The sequence below is a fragment of the Sapajus apella genome, unplaced genomic scaffold, assembly GCF_009761245.1.
Source record: "Sapajus apella isolate SASKATOON/1434 unplaced genomic scaffold, GSC_monkey_1.0 scaffold4, whole genome shotgun sequence".
In the NCBI taxonomy this organism is placed as follows: Eukaryota; Metazoa; Chordata; class Mammalia; order Primates; family Cebidae; genus Sapajus; species Sapajus apella.
Window position 1 is genome coordinate 53,497,042 of NW_022436944.1, and position 15,839 is coordinate 53,512,880.

The 15,839-nt window shown below is 45.5% G+C and overlaps 1 long non-coding RNA gene across 1 annotated transcript; it reads left to right on the top strand.

Moving 5' to 3' along the window:
- Window positions 1-1,509: 1,509 nt before the first annotated feature.
- Window positions 1,510-14,743, top strand: LOC116543713. The gene is made up of 3 exons (XR_004265676.1): window positions 1,510-2,320; window positions 12,585-12,816; window positions 14,623-14,743. It is a non-coding gene; the product is annotated as an uncharacterized LOC116543713 (long non-coding RNA).
- Window positions 14,744-15,839: the final 1,096 nt, after the last annotated feature.

Sequence of the window (15,839 nt, forward strand, 5' to 3'; positions counted from 1 at the left end):
ATAAACTTTGTTAAAAAAAAGTTTATAATCTTTATTCCTTTATGTGGGAATTTTAATACAGGTTAGTCTGGGTGAAATGAATAAAGAAAACAACCTCTGTCCACTCCTCACTGTCAGCTCCTCGGGGCCTCAGCCTGAGAACTGAGCAGGATTGCCTGTCACCCACCACTGTCCTGGGCGACACCCACTCCCCCTGGTGCCACCTGAGGGCACAAAGCCCCCGGGGCTGGGACCTGACTACCTGCTTCTCCTTGCCAGTGGGTAGGAGCAAGGAAGATCTTGCCAAAATGAAAGCTGTGGCCATCAAGTAGAAGGGAGGGGGAGGGGGTGCATGAGCAAGGCTGGATGACAGCCCCCCGACCATGCCTCGCCACCCAGCTGGGTTATCAGTTGTTGCATTCCCTTGGAGAGTCATTTACGACTGAGGAGGCAGGTTCCAGAGGCTTCAGCAGAAATCAAAAGGCAGCAGCAGTTATTACCTCGTTTGTTCCTCACGTCTCTCTCTCCACCTCCCAGCTTTTCTTAATATAAGGGTTTGCTCTTGTGGCCTCGAGAAGTCCCTGCCTATTCTTATACTCATCATCTCTCATAGAACAAAGTGACGGTCAGGGGCAGTGCAGCAGGGGGCTTGATGCCTTCCTAACAGTGACCATAATGGTGGTGAGCTGCTCAGTGCCAGCCATAGGGCTAAATTTTTCTATGTGTATTGTCTCAGTCAATCGGTCATTATTGTCCGCATTTTATTGAGAAGAAAACTGAGGATGAGGTCACACTGTATGTGGTAGAGTCAGATTTTAAGCCGCAGGCACAAGGACTTAAAACTCGCCCCTGTGCTGCCCACTGTGGCCGCGCGTCCTGCACACTCCAGGCTGTGCTCTGTGCAGGGGCCACTGTGCTCATTCGAGACACAACTGAGGCTCCTTCTGAGCTGCTAATGAAGTCTTGATGAGTCTCTGTTCCACCTTTAGCTCTTTGCTTTTCAAGAATAGCCTATTGTCCAGCAGCATGGACACTGCCCGGGAGCTTATTAGAACTGCGGACTCCTGGATCCACCCACTCCAGGCCTGTTAGATCACAATCTGCATTTAAACAAGGTCCTCCAGTATGCTATGGGAGAAGCGCAGCTCTCAAGGAGTTTTTGCTTTACAAAAGCTAGTTCAGGGGCTTCTTTCCCAATAAGGGCTGGGGCACACATAACACCTGGAAGTCCCATGCTGGTGTGTCCCTGTTGGCAGAAACCACAGTTCCCCTGCAAGGGATGGGGAAAGCCAAACCCAGCTTCAGTATTTATTTCCAGGGGACTGAACAAAATAGCTCAAAGAAACGCTCTCAGCAGCTCTCTGAGTTAGGCAGACCTGCCAGTGTGCAGACACTAGATGGCAATGAATGGCCAGGCATGGGCAGCAAGCAGGCGCAGCTCCGTCACTGTCAAGGGGCAAGACAAAGTGATAAAGGCAAGGTGGGGGGGGGACGTGCGCTTGAGCACAGTTGGGCTGTGAGAGGAGATTGTTGGGATGATATTAAAGAAACGGAGACTGCACCAGCAAGTCCGGGAAGGCTGTTTTGTGGAATGAGAGATTTGGGCAAGAGTAATTGCTTCTTTTTTGCCTCTAGCTATGTTAAACACATGCAGTCTCTCCCCACAGGGGAGGGATGTCAGCAGCTGGTATAGTGAAGCTGAGGGAATTAAGCCTGGGTAAAAAGTTCCTAATCTACTTCGCTCTGCTCCCTGAGGTCAGGGATGCAGTGGCAGGCGGTCTGCAATGCTGGTTAGTGAAAGCTGGCCTGCGGGAATGAGCACTTTCCCACCATGCCCTGTGCTGGCAGGAGGTGCCCACACGCTGCCCAGGTGCTCATGGGTAACACCCTCATGCCTCTGAAAGACTTGGAGGTGAAGTGCTTGCATCACAGTCCTCTTGTGTCCAGCTGTTTGGCTGAACCCGGGCTGGAAAAAAAAAGCTGAATTATCTTGGATCCTAAGGTTCTCTTTTCTTCACCCTCCATAAGTTCCCTGGGACCAGCTTGTAGGATGGAGGCCTGTCACACCCGTATTGGAGAGGCTGGAGTCCATCTTTGCACTTGAGGGACTTGGCTTCTAAGAAAACAAGGCAAAGGAAAGTTTTGTGAAATTCTCCAAACTGTAGGGTCACCTACAGAGCTGCCTGTTTTATTCTATGGTGGTTGGTTCCAGGAGGACCCTGTCGTTTGGTCAGTGGAGCCAAAAGCTGAAGAATTTTGTTGGAGAGTCATTGAAGAAAAAGTCATGTTTTCTTGACTCTTTGGTGGGAGTGCTGTCTGAAGTATCCTGGAGTTGTGACAGGTGGGTGGAGACACGTGATTCTTGGAGATTTCAGTGTTTAACTTCAGGGTCTGGACTTTTGCAAGTTATCCTCTTTCTCCAAGCTGAATTTAGGCTTTGGCTGGATAGCTGACCAGTGTATACGTCTACAAGCCTATTGGTAATAGGGTTGCAGAATTACGGGATCAATGCTAGAAATTATTCTGTCTCTCTCTTGTCTTGTTCAGATGGAAAAACTGAGGTCCAGAGAGTTCCATTTGGTTTATTTCAGCAAAACATAGGCAAATGCCCACTCTGGACCAATCCCGGTGCTGGGGATCTAGGTTATAATGAAGAGTATGAGACACAGTATCTATCTGTATATGGATTAGTGATCAGCTTATCCATCTGTTTATGAATCAACTTATAAGCCCAGGTCACCTGCTGGTGAGTGATGAACGCAGCCATAGACAGACTACGGAAGGATTCATTTCTTCTTCCTTCCCTCCCTCCTCTCCTCCTTTCCTTTTTCCTTCCCTCTCTCCCTGACTTCCTTTTTTCCCTCCTTCCTTCCTTCATTTTTTTCTTTTTATACTTTTTTTTTTTTTGAAATTCTAATGATATTTTAAGCCTTGGGGGCCTTGCATTTACCAGATGGAAATGAGTAAGCAGTAATATTAGTGATTCCAAGGACAGGTTTGATGACTTTTGTCCTTCCCCAAAGGACTTGATGTAAGACATAGTGCTTTTAGACCTGAGAAAGCAAATTTACTTATTTTTATTTATAGGAACTTGCCTTGAATTCTAAGTGGGGAAAATAAAACAAGATAGTAAACTTAAAGGGTTTTTTTTTTTTTTTTTTTTGGCCTGAGGAAATATACCCTCTACGATAGATAAGCTCATACCCCCAGGAAGATGCTGACCAAGCTGCAACCCAAACACAGTTTATTGGTGGGCTGCCCTGATCTCCAAGTTCTACTTCTTTTCTTTTAGGGTATATTACTTCAGTAGGATTTGTAGGTAGAAAGAAATGGTAAATTAAACACAAAGATGTTACCATCTTCTCTGGAAAATTGCTAGTGAATGCCTGCGTCAATTACACAGTGGTATGCAATGATATGAAAATCTCACGCAAATAGACCTCCAGCCCTCCTCACTGCTGCAAAATCTCCTAAAGGCTATAGTTTGGGCTTCTGCGTCTGTGCTGGCCAACAGGAAGATTGGAGGCCTGAACATCAGGCACCTGAAGCTTGCACATAACTGAGATTACAGGCCTCTAACAATCTTACATTTTATTCACAAACACAGGCATCTGCTACTAATTAAAGTATCAGGGTATAATTATACCCTTTCTTATTAGTAGATATGGAATCTGACAGTTGCTTAGATACAAAATAAGCAAGTGCAGATTGCGTTCTGCACGCTCTTCATAGGCTAGGGAGACAGAACAACAGAATTTTCAAATGCTCTGTGTAAATGGGCCTTGTTGCCCAGAAAATGTGAAGTTCTGAATTATCATTGGTAAATTTGCCTGGGAACAGATGTTAATCCCATCACAACCCTGTGATTTGAGCTTTAATATCATTCAATTGTTTCCCTTGCCCGGTCCCCTCACCCCTGCACTGCACCCTAACAACCAAACAAAGGCACATGTCTTTCCAAGATACACACTGTTAAGGCCTGTCATTTAATAGCATTGCAGGGAGAAAGCAATTCTGGCTTCCTCAGGAAATCCTGGAGCCTGAAGAACCTGTCTAAAATGGCAGGGCTATGTTGGGGCTGGCTTAGCCATTGGGTTTTTCCCCCAGGGTCCACTTTGGGCTCAGTGGTGTGGGTTCTGTGTCCAGGGAGCCTCGTGGTCAGTTTAAGATATCCTGTTTCCGTTGCCCAGCTATGTCATCACATCATATCATCAGAGAAGTCCCCTCCTGGCCCAGCAGCTCTGGGAGCTCAGGGACCCCGGCTTTTTTCAGTCACCTGGTATAGCTCCAGTGTCTAGTTTGTTGCTTGACACTTAGAAGGTGCTTAGTAACTACTTATTGAAAGAATGGATTCTGCTGAGCCCTGACTTGCTATCATCCTGGGAAAGGTGACACTGTCAACCTCAGGAGTCATTTAGTCCTCAGAATGTGTGAATTGATTAGATCAGGAGTTGGCAGGCATAGCCACAAGGCCAAATTCTGCCTGCCAACCTGTCTGTGTGGTCTGTGAGCTAAGAATAATTTTTACATTTCTAAATCCTTGGAAGAAAAGCAAAAGAAGATTTCCTGATATGTGAAAATTATATGGAATTCAGATTTTTGTATCCAGAAATAAAATTTTATCAGAACACATCTATGCCCACTTATTTACATTTTGTCTACGGCTACTTTTGCCTAATAGTGGCAGAATTCAGTAGTTGCAACAAACACCATGTGGCCTGTGAAGGCTCCACTAGTTACCATTTGGCATTTAACAGAAAATCATTTGATAGTTCCTGAATTAATTAGATCGTTCCTCGGGGTTAGCTTTCGACGTTGGAGCAATGGGATGGAGGAGGGAGAGGATACAGGGCGAATCACAGGGCAGACTAGCTAGGAGGCAGAACAGCCAGCGGTCTGGATGAGCACTTAGCCCTCTCCACGTCACACGTGTGCCAGCCCTGGCCCTTCCACTGTGGAAGTTTCCAGTTTCTCATTGTCATTCTGATGAATACCCTCAAGGAACACAGCCATAATCACTTCTCAGAATGCTGCACTGTTTAGATGCAAAGGACTGTATCTTTTTGTTGTTTCTTGGTTGTTGTAAATCCTTAGTTCAAAATGCCCTTTCTTTGTCAAAGACATAAAATTTTGCTACTCAGACAGTGTTTGGGTAATAAGTCTGTATGTGTGAGTGAGTATGACCTGGAGCTTGTCTTTGGAAGGCAAATGTCTTTAGACTTTAGCCACCCAGCAGGCAACCCGGACAGCTGCCTCACTCTTAGCTTCCAGGATGGGGTTGACCCCCACTGGCAGGGTGCCACAAACTTTCTGTTTCTGAACTCTTAGCCAGGGTGGATCCCTACCCTTCCAGAGAAGTACCTCTGTGCTTCAGCTGTCAAGGATGCAATCAGCCTAGTTAAAGCCTTGATAATCCATCTTAGTTATGGGTTCATATCCCAGGAGGCATATTGTAGACCTGAGCCTCATTTTTCTGGAGTTTATAGGAGAACTTCCAGAGCATAGAACATCGTATAGTTTTCTTATTAGCCACTAAATTCTGAATTAGAGTTTAATTTTCTCCAAAACCCACTCCTCTCTGTGCTGGTCCCAGCCTCTGGGGGCCTGAAGACCTGACTCATTTATATGTGTAAAAAATGCCCAGTGTCTTTTGATGGTATATTTAATGGATTGGGGATAGATTTGCTTTCTGAGTGACAGTGATTAACACTGGCATTGTTTACCCTGAGTAGACCTGGGTTTTGAACATCATAAACAATAAGCAGATTTTCATGCCTTTTTCAAGAGTTGACTAGCAGGCTTCCTGTGGGGGCACTAGCTAGCTATCTGATCTAAAAGAGTTTATTTTTGAAAGTAATATAGGAAATGGTTTGTGGAAAAAAAATGCAAATTTCTACTTTCTAAATAATACTTACCATTTGTTGCATCTCTCACATGCCAGATAATTCTGTGGTATTCTGTATATATTTTCTCTAATCTTACAGGATAAATGTTATCTCCATTTTGCAGAGGCAGAAACTGTAGCTGAAATAGGATGGATGAGTTGCCTGAGATTCCACAGGCAGGAAATGGCATAACTCAAACTCAAACCCTTGTAGGTGTGACTTGGAGCTCATGCATGTAACATCACATTACACTGGCCCTCTGGACTGACATTTCAGCTATCTCACACTTTAAGAACAGGTAGAATTTTAGAAAGAAGCAAGACAAAAAGAAGTTAACAAATGGGATACGCAGACCCAGCCAACATGTATATTCATCTTAACTGGTAAAGCCCCATGTTTTCTTTTTTTTTTTTTGGCGATTGAGTCTCTTTCTCACCCATGCTAGAGTGCAGTGGTGCAATCTTGGCTCATTCCAACCTCTTCTTCCTGAGTAGCTGGGATTACAGTAGCCTACCACCATGCTGGCTAATTTTTGTATTTTTAGTAGAGATGGGGTTTCTCCATGTTGGCCAGGCTGGTCTCAAAAACTCCTGACCTCTGGTGATCCGCCCGCCTTGGCCTCCCAAAGTGCTGAGATTACAGGTGTGAGCTACCACACCTGGCCCGAAATCCCCATGTTTTCTTTAGCTAAAAGTTTCCATCTCCTTCCTTACTAGGCATTAAGAATAAAAAAGGTTTAAAACCATTTATTTAAAATTTGTCTATGTATTGTTCAATGAGTTCAAAATCCAACAGAGATAAGAAAGGATATAAAGAAAAAAGACAAATGTTCGAGGTGAGGGATATCCCAGGTACCGTGATTTGATCATGGCACATTGTATACATGTATTAAAATGTCACATGCACCCACCACATATATATAACTATTATAGACCGATAAAAAATTTACAAAGTAAAAAGGCCAATTCCTACCCCTGGGAGGGTTCTCTTAGGCCTTTTTGTAGGCCTATGTCAATACGATGGATTGCAAAAAAGATCAAAGTTTCTCTCCCTGCATACCCATCCCTCTTTGCTCTGTGACTTTGAAGCTGCTTCTGTCAAGAAGTGGTGTCTGCTTCCCCATCCCTTGAATCTGGGCTGGCCCTGTGACCAGCTTTGGAATGCTGGTCAGTGGAATATCAGTCAGTGGAATGTGGCAGCAGTGACCAAGTAAGTGCCAGTTCCCAGCCTAGGTCCTGTGTGCTAGCTTTCTTTTTCTCAGAAACTTGCTGAGCTACCTCCTACCATGTAGGCAAGCCCCGTATAGGCCCTTGGAGAACGAGAGACTGCATGGAGCTGATGAATTGCCTTAGCAAGTGCAAAAGGCTTGAGGACTGAGGATGTTTTCTGTGTGTGACTTGAGCAGCTAGGAGGTCAGGGTGAACTGAGTGGTGAGAAATGAAGTAGCCATGAGCCCTGTGAACCAAAATGAGGACTTCAACTTTTATTCTAAGTGTGTGATAGCAATGAATGGACAAATGGGCAAATAAACAAACGAATGCAGGCGTGAATGATCCCAACAGGTGAGAAGAGCAGCCATTGCTTGACATATACAGCTTATCTGGGATTTGAAACTCAGAGAAGAGCCAATCCCATACAGCTCAGTGACAGGACCACAGTGAGCACGGTTGGTGAAGTTAAAGGGACCAATCCCTGGGTAACATGTCACTTAATCCCCATTGTTTTCTTTCCTCATTTGGAATCCTCGGTAGACATTAGATTAGTCTTGGTATTGATTATTGATTTCTGATACCCACACTGAAGGTTCAACCACAGTGAAGTGGTGGTTATCAGCAAAGAAATAAAAACAAATAGGAGGCCTTTCACCACAGGACTTCTTGGGCTAGTGTGGAAGAAAACTCAAAGAAATAATTATCAGTCCCAGACTGAAATCTCTGCTGGCCCACTGAATAATATTTTTTCATTTCCTTAACAAAATCAAAGAGATTTCTGATGTCACTGGACTTTGATAATATGAAGGTATCTGCCATGCTGGAAAATGAGTCAGGTAGCTTTTGCTGCATAACAAACCACCCGAAAACTTGGTGGCTCATGATTCTGTGGGTCAGCCTGGTTCTCCTGACCTGGCATGCTGGAATGATGGCCATCAGATGGGCTTTCACAGAGTCTGTGGGCAGTGAGTGGACTGGCTTGTGACCGGCCCAGGATGACCTCACTTGCATGGGCTGGTGGTTGGCAGGCTGTCAGCTGGGGCACTTCCGCTCTCCTCCACATGGAGTCTCATCCTCCAGGAGGTTAGCTGGGCCCATTTACATGGTGGTCGTGTCAATGGTTCCTTAAGAAGTAAGAGAGAGGGCAAGTCCCAGTGTGCAAGAGCTTTTCTAGCCTCCATGTATCTTGTTCTGATTGTTAACATCCCATTGGTCAAAGCAAATCTCAAGATGAGCCCAGATTCAAGGTGTGGGGAAATAGACTTTACCTTTTGATGGGGGAAGCTGTGAAGTCACATAGCAAAGAATTTGTGACTATTTTTTCATATAGTCTGTCACAGTGTGTGTATTTTTTTTTTTTAACTCAAACACTTTTAAGAGATGACATTAAAAAAAAAAAAAAAAACTTACCTAATTTCTTTCAGGCCAGGGGGCTTATGCTAATTCAAGTAGCTGACATAAATCTTTATGATTTTATCTAGGCATATTGTATATAATTAAAGTTACAGGTAGATATTTTTGGAAATAACTTTACTTGGAAAGTATGATGACATATGAGGATCTTCTATAAGTTGCCAAATAATTTTCCTATCCTTTTAACATTCTTAACAGAATGTTATTCACCTAAGGATAAGAATTCTATCATTAGTTAAATTCATATTTATATTTCAGTCTCAGGCAATTTCTGTGATGAAAACTAGGTGCCTCCTTGATAGGTGAGGGTGCTTGCTATTCAAAGTTAGGAAGAGAACAACGCCGAGGGAGAGAGCGCCATGCGTATTCCTATCAGAAAATGTTCTTTCTAGTTCTAGCTTGTTGTAAAGCAGATGCATGACCTTGGGGAAGTCATTTAACTTATCTGGGCTTCAATTTCTTTACCTACACTGAGAATTTTCCTTTGTGTGTTCAAGTCTGTGATGGTTCCTCTGGGCTTCCCGGGGAGGATCTCTCCTGTCTGGGAAGGATACTGCCACCTCCAGAACCACCCAGAAATTGGCTCCTTCCACCTGGGATTCTGGATAATTTAGATTTCCAAAAAGGCTTTCAAAAGTAAAAAAAATAGTTGGATTGAGCTGCATTCTTTATTTTATTTTTTGAAACAGAATTTCGCTCTTATTACCCAGGCTGGAGTACAATGGTGAAATCTCGGCTCACTTCAACCTCTGCCTCTCGGGTTCAGTGATTCTCATGCCTCAGCCTCCTGAGTAGCTGGGATTACAGGCATCTGCCATCATACCTGGCTAATTTTTGTATTTTTAGTAGAGACGGGGTTTCACTGTGTTGGCCAGGCTGGTCTCGAACTCTTGTCCTCAGATGATCCAACTACCTTGGCCTCCCAAAGTGCTGGGATTACAGGTGTGAGCCATCCTGCCCAGCCAGGTTGAGCCACATTCTTTATAAAGGCAGGAGATGGGAGTGCCAGGACCTTCCTGGGCATGAGGAACTCCACTTGGGATGGGGAGGACTTGACAGAGGCCTCCTGTCCCCCTGAGGTCCACTGGTAGTGAAGTCTCCTCTGGGGCAAGCACAGGGGAAGGGACAGCTGCAGCCTTGACCTTTCAGCTGCTGTTCTGCCCTTGATAGAAGGCACAGGCAGGAAAGGGACTATGGGAGAGACTGCAGCCATCCGCATGATGACCACTGTAGGGGTTCCTCAAATCAGCCATTCATGAGGCTGGAACCAAGGGAGGCTAACACACGAGCCAGCCCCTCAGCTAGGTGACAGCCCTGACCAAGGCCCCTCCCATGACGCCTGGTCTTGGAAGTTTGCTGCACACTGTACTTCTCATTAGTTTGACTTTGAGGACTATTTGCTTTTCCTTTGGGGTGTATTGGCCTGTGAATACCTGATGAACATTTGACATGTCTTCTTGTTTTTGGCATGAGGTCCTGGGCCAATCCCCACCTTCCTCCTTCTCCAGTACAACTGGGTCAGGAAGAAAAGTGCTCCCCTGGGCCTTTCTGTTGGCAGTTATGCTCAAATTATGGGGGTAAAAAATTAAATGTGTCAAGGGTTCAGAAGGTTGTAGAAATATGTTTCCTGCTGTCAGGTGTGGCAGAGCACAGGATGAAATGGAGACATCACGTTCCAGCTAAAGATTGTTAAGTCCAGTTTCGGAAAACATACATGAACAAAATCTGTTTTTGGCCGAGTCAACAGGAAACCTCTCTGAGTACCTCAAGAGTCAGAATGAGCTTCACATGGAGCCAGCCTGCCTTGTTGGAAGATGCAGCCATCAGCATTTTACCCCAGCAGACTCATGCCAGATTCTTAGCTGAGTTTCCCAACTGCCTTCTCATTCTCCTTGGGACGGGGCTTTTGATTTTCTGCTTCCTACCTTGAGTGGTTCTCAGGGAAAACCCTTCAGGCAAGTCTCTCTCCTGGGTGCTGGGTTCACTTTTGGGTGATGGGTTGAGTCAGATGCTGAGACATAGGGAGGATCTGACACTCTGTGATGCCAGGTTTTCTCTGCAGGAATGGAGCAGGGACTATGGGAGAGACTGCAGCAGCTTCCTGGGGTGCAGAGGTGCTTCCTCCCTTCCTTGGCCTCATTTTGAACTTTTTTCTCAATGAGCTGAAGGAAATTAGAGCGGATGAGGGTATTGACAGTGGAAACGGTGAGTTGGGATGGGTGTGAGAGATACTTAGGAATTGAAATGGGCTGTGTTGGATGTGGGACAGTGAAGACGGTAGCATCTGGGTTAGTGCCCAGGTTTGACTTTAGATGGTTGACGGTGCCACTACATGAGCTGGGGACTGTGTAAAAGAAGTGGATGGCCACTGTTGCCTGGAGTGACTGTCCATAAGCACTGACCACCTCAGTGCATTGTTTCCTCAAGAATCACTACTAAGGTCCCCCTCAAATGGTTCTTGCCAGGAGCGCATAGGGAAGGCTGGTTGCTGTAAGTATTCACAAAGAGCAAATAATCTAGAGCTTCAAAGCACACCCCCTGGAACACCAAGGCTGGCTGCCTTCCACAATCCTGGGATGTTGAGCCCAAATCATTGTGACATTGTTGATGTGAACATATAAAGAACAAATTAACCTGCTTTGGAATGAATGATTAGATTCTGCTCAGACTTGATCGCTCATGTTTCCTAGAAACTCAATTTAGTGTTAGTCTGAGAGTGCATTGCTCTGCAGCACCAGTCTTCTCTAATGACCAACATGAAGTGGGCAGGCGAAGCCCTTCAGGCTCCAGGAGTAGGACAGTGATGATACATGTGTGCCAAGCCCAAATCCGAGAAGCTGAATTGAGCTTGGTCCTCGCCAGCCTCCCTAGTCTGTCAGTAGCAGATAGAAATCCCGATTCCAGGCACCTGTGCCCTCCAGCCCGGGTGGCCTCTTTCCTGATGCAGGATCTGGCAAAAGGCCCAGCATCTTCATCTCCTGTGCCTGCCGGTGCATTGGGCTGCTTGTTTCAGAGCAGGCTGGTTTATGTGGAGAGAGATTATCAGTGCAGAAAGAATACACCTGGGCCCTGGCAGAGAGAGAGGGAAGGAGAGGGAGAGAGAGGGATCCACACAGACACAGCTCTCCCCCCCATATAAAGAAATTAGCCAAGATATGAGTTATTTTTAGATGATGTGTATTTTTGGAGTGTATCCTTTCAAGTGCCTTCCTAGTTTAGTTGGATTGTTTTTGAAATAAATAGTTTTAAAATGTGTGATGTGATGTCTCCCCTTTTATAGCAGAATACCCTAAAATATATTCAGCCATAAAATATCTTTTTTTAATTATGAAAAATTTCAAGCATATACAAAAGTGAGAGCGTCATGTAATAAACCCCATGTACCCAACAGCCAGCCTCAACAATTCGCGGCCAACCTTGGCCAACCTTATTCCATCTATGTTTCCCACTCCCCAGATTACGTAAGTTCACCTTGTCTATGGTGACCTAAGGTCACCGTTATGAACAGTCCTTGTGCAGTACATGTAGTACCTGCCACCCTTCAGTGCATTTCTCCTATCTGTAACCTAGCCTTTACCAGAACTTTCCCTAGTTTGTCTTCTGTAATCCAGTCTGGAAAAGTATATAGATGGTAGCATTGAAATTCTGCATTAAGTAAGAACGCATAGAGTTTGAGAGAGACTTTCCTAGCTGAATTTTAATACTGGGTTTACCCTGAGCATTCACAGGCTCTTTCTGGAGAATTGACGTTTAGGACTTTTCATCGCTTAAAAATGGGGGTGTCTTATTGCACTGTGCTGTGGTAGCACTTTTTTTTTTATTTGAAAATGAAGTCATTATTAATAGATGCAAAGAAACGGAAAAATATTCATTTTTGAGCAGGATTTTGAGATAGACATGAGGAATTCTGAGTATGCTGAGTACACCATTTGCTCCATGAGGATGCGATGATGCTGCTCATCTTGTTCTGAGCTGCAGCGCCGTCTCTGTGGCTTCACTCAGGGGCTGTTTTGAGGAACTGCACTCAAGTTTGCACCAGATGCCTCCAGACTTACGTTTTTCTTCCCCCCTTCCCCCTCATTTGCCCTCTTTTTAGCGTCCTTAGTTGTCTGCCATCTCTGCTGTTTGAAGTGCTTCAGCATTGACAACATGGAGAGGAACTGTGAGTTCTCAGGCCAACCAGGTAACCACGCCTGTTACATCAGTGACCTATCAGTGTGTGTGAAATTGAGTCTCTAGGCCCTCCTGTTCCAGAAAAGTGCATGAGAACTTCCTGAGCTTGATGTGTATTCCCCATGACAGGCTCTGGGGCTGACGATGCAGACAAGGTTTGTGCAGCTGGGGGTTCAGTGAGGTGGTTCAGTAAGTTGGATCATAAAGATGGGAAGAGAAGAGCTTGAGGGTCCTTCAAAATCTCTCGCTGTCTAGCAGATAACAAGAGCTACCTGCACCTTCCAGTGTCTTCTAGCACCTTCTAGCATCCTCTGCATGGGATGTCATTCCTTGGAATATACGGAGGGTGAGCACATGGATTCTGAGAAGCAAGTGACTTTGGGGGATGTTTCAACCTTCCAAACATAAATGGAAGAAACTGGGGTATAGAGGCTGTTTCACTCATCCCTTTCTCTCTTTTATTCCCTCTTAATCTTCAGCGTTTTTACATTTTATGTTATCTGTCTTTCACAAACATTTGGTAAAAATATATATTTTTTGGAATGGAAACCTGAAGGTGCACCATCAATCCTAAACACTGAGGATGCTCCAAATGGGTTGCTCTGCGTCTGTCAAGATTAGAGTGGGGGTGGCAGGCATCCTGTTTTTGAGACGATGAATGCAAGATAGAGACGCAGGAGCTTGGGCTGGCCTTTTTTCCTCTCAGTGTTTACCTTGTGTCTTCCTTCCTCGGCCTACTCTGGGCACCAAGACTCCCCCCGCACCCACTGCCCCCCACTTTTCACCGTCACTATCCAGGCTTCTCCTTTCCCACCCTAGACTCAGCTTCCTCCCACAAATACACTGGTGCAGCTATTTCTTTTTCTCCTGTTTTTTATCTTATTTAAATCTCTCTAGTCTCATAAACTTTGAGGTTCCACCACTGTGTCTTCTCAGTCTAAAAACAAGTGGTTTTTTCTTAGGTAGACACCTTGTGCAGGAGAAAGAGGACTGGGGAAGTTCTTGGCTCCTTCATGTCCATCTTCACTTAAAATACAATCAATTTCTTTAACAAAAGGTGTTGCCCAAAGGCCTGGAGATCACCAGGTGTCTCGACCACAGAGGCGTCTGATTTCCTGGGCTATGTATGAACAAGGAACCCCAAGAATGGGCCTATGGTGGTGGTGGGGGGAAGGCAGAGAACATTGCTGGGGAACCCACCCAGTGACTCAGGACAGGCCTGCACTTGGGGCTTTCTCTGGGAAGGAGAGCGAGTCTTGGGCCCTGAATGCCAGGGCTGCGGGTGCCTCTGATTGACGAGGCTATCACGGCACAAAGTAGGGTGGATGTAGCAATGCCTCCCTTTGCTCTTTCCTTTCTGTTCCTCATCCTGTCACCAGAAGGAAAAATGGATATTGAGAAGAATGGCCCAGGGAACATCCTGAGACTGAAGAGGGTCCCCCAGGCTGTCAGTGGGGTGGGGTGATAACAAAAGAGCCACGAAAGGAGTGATGCCTTTTGTCCGGAAACAACCTTAGCGATGGTGGTTCTGGACTGAGAGCAGCCCTCTAGATCTTGTCGAGATTCTTATTATCTTTGTGTTAATCTGTAATGTAATTTTGAGTACTTGTTATGTGCCAGACATGATGCCCTGGGCCTTATATACATTCAGCCATTTGATTCTAATCTGTACCTTATAGATGGACAAACTGAGGCCCATTTATGAAGTGTTGAGGCCCAGAGCTGTGTCACCCAGTGAGTGAGTGCCATGATTGAGAGCTTCAGGGCCCATGATCTAAAGCAGCTCCTGCCACCGTCCCTGTTTTGCAGCCTCGGCTGGACCTTGGACAGGCTGGACGCTGGGATTTAACCTGAGGGTCTAGATTGCCTGACACCTTGGTGGACACACGTTTTATTTTTCTTTCCTTGTGCCCCTGCTCTCTAGGGGTCATGGTTTCCTGATTTTTTTTTTTTTATTCCAGAGGTGAGTGCTACTTCTCAGGGCCTTCTCCGACCAGATTGGCCGTCCTCAAACTTCAGTTTGGCTCCGTCTCTTCTAGTCTCCAGCTTGTGCAGGTAAAGATGTGGTTGCATCAGCCACAAGTTGTGGATCACAGCCCCATGTCCCTTATGCGAACATGATATATGAGAGAGACGGTGGGATTTTCTTAAGGAGACAGTGTGAAAATATGCTGTGCAGGCATTCTGCAGCTGCTGTTGTCAGAAGCTTGTAAAACACTGAAAAGGAGCATGGGGAGGGCCATGCCATTGGTGGCTACCTTCCCACCGATAGCCCCAGTGTATGGTCAGACAAACGTGACATGGGGCTTCTCAAGGTGCAGGAAGAAAGGCTTTTGAAAACTGGGCTTGCAGGTGGGAAATGTGGGATGAAAGCTTCAGAGGTCATATCTCTGTGGTATGTCCAGACCAGGGGCACCTGCTATACCCTTGGGAGTTTTCTGGGACCTGGTGACGGGATGCTGGCAGGGTGGGATGGGTGTGTGTGTGTGTGTGCGCGCGCACGCGCGCGCGCACATGTGCATGTGCACAAGTGAGTGAATATGTGTGTGTGTGTAAATACGTGTGTGCGTCTGCATGCACACATTTACCTTTATCTGTGGGGGGTTACTACAAATAGTCACCTGATTAACTTTGGTACCTGTAGTTACCAGGCTGTGGGCTGCTGGCTGCTTGAGGACAGCACCCTGTGTAGAGTCAGCTTTGTAGAAAGGGTCAGCTTTCATCAGGGTCAGCTTTCTGGAGGCTGTATAATCCATTATAGCTGCATACTCTGTTGGTTTAGAACAACACCGTCCTCGTTTGTGAAAGCTTAGCTAGTTGTAACCCAAATATCACAGACTCAGTATGTGGAGAGACATGAGTGGCAAGTTTGGTTCAGCATTTATCTTTAAAAAATCAATGTCTGATATTACTGCAGCACTTTCAACATTTAACTATACACTTTTTAACATATTTACACCTGTAACCTTTGGTTCTGCTCAAACCTTTGCATCTAATCTACCCCAAGAGGCGGAAAGAATCCCCCTTCAAGCAAGGTGGTGCTGCTGCTTTCCCGTGTGCTTTTCCTTGAAGTCTGAGGTCTCTTTCTTTCTCTCTCGGTAAGGGAATCGAGAATGCATTTTATAGCCATGATTTGTTTTCTTGTCCCTCCGAGGAAAACTCCTGTGTATACATTGAG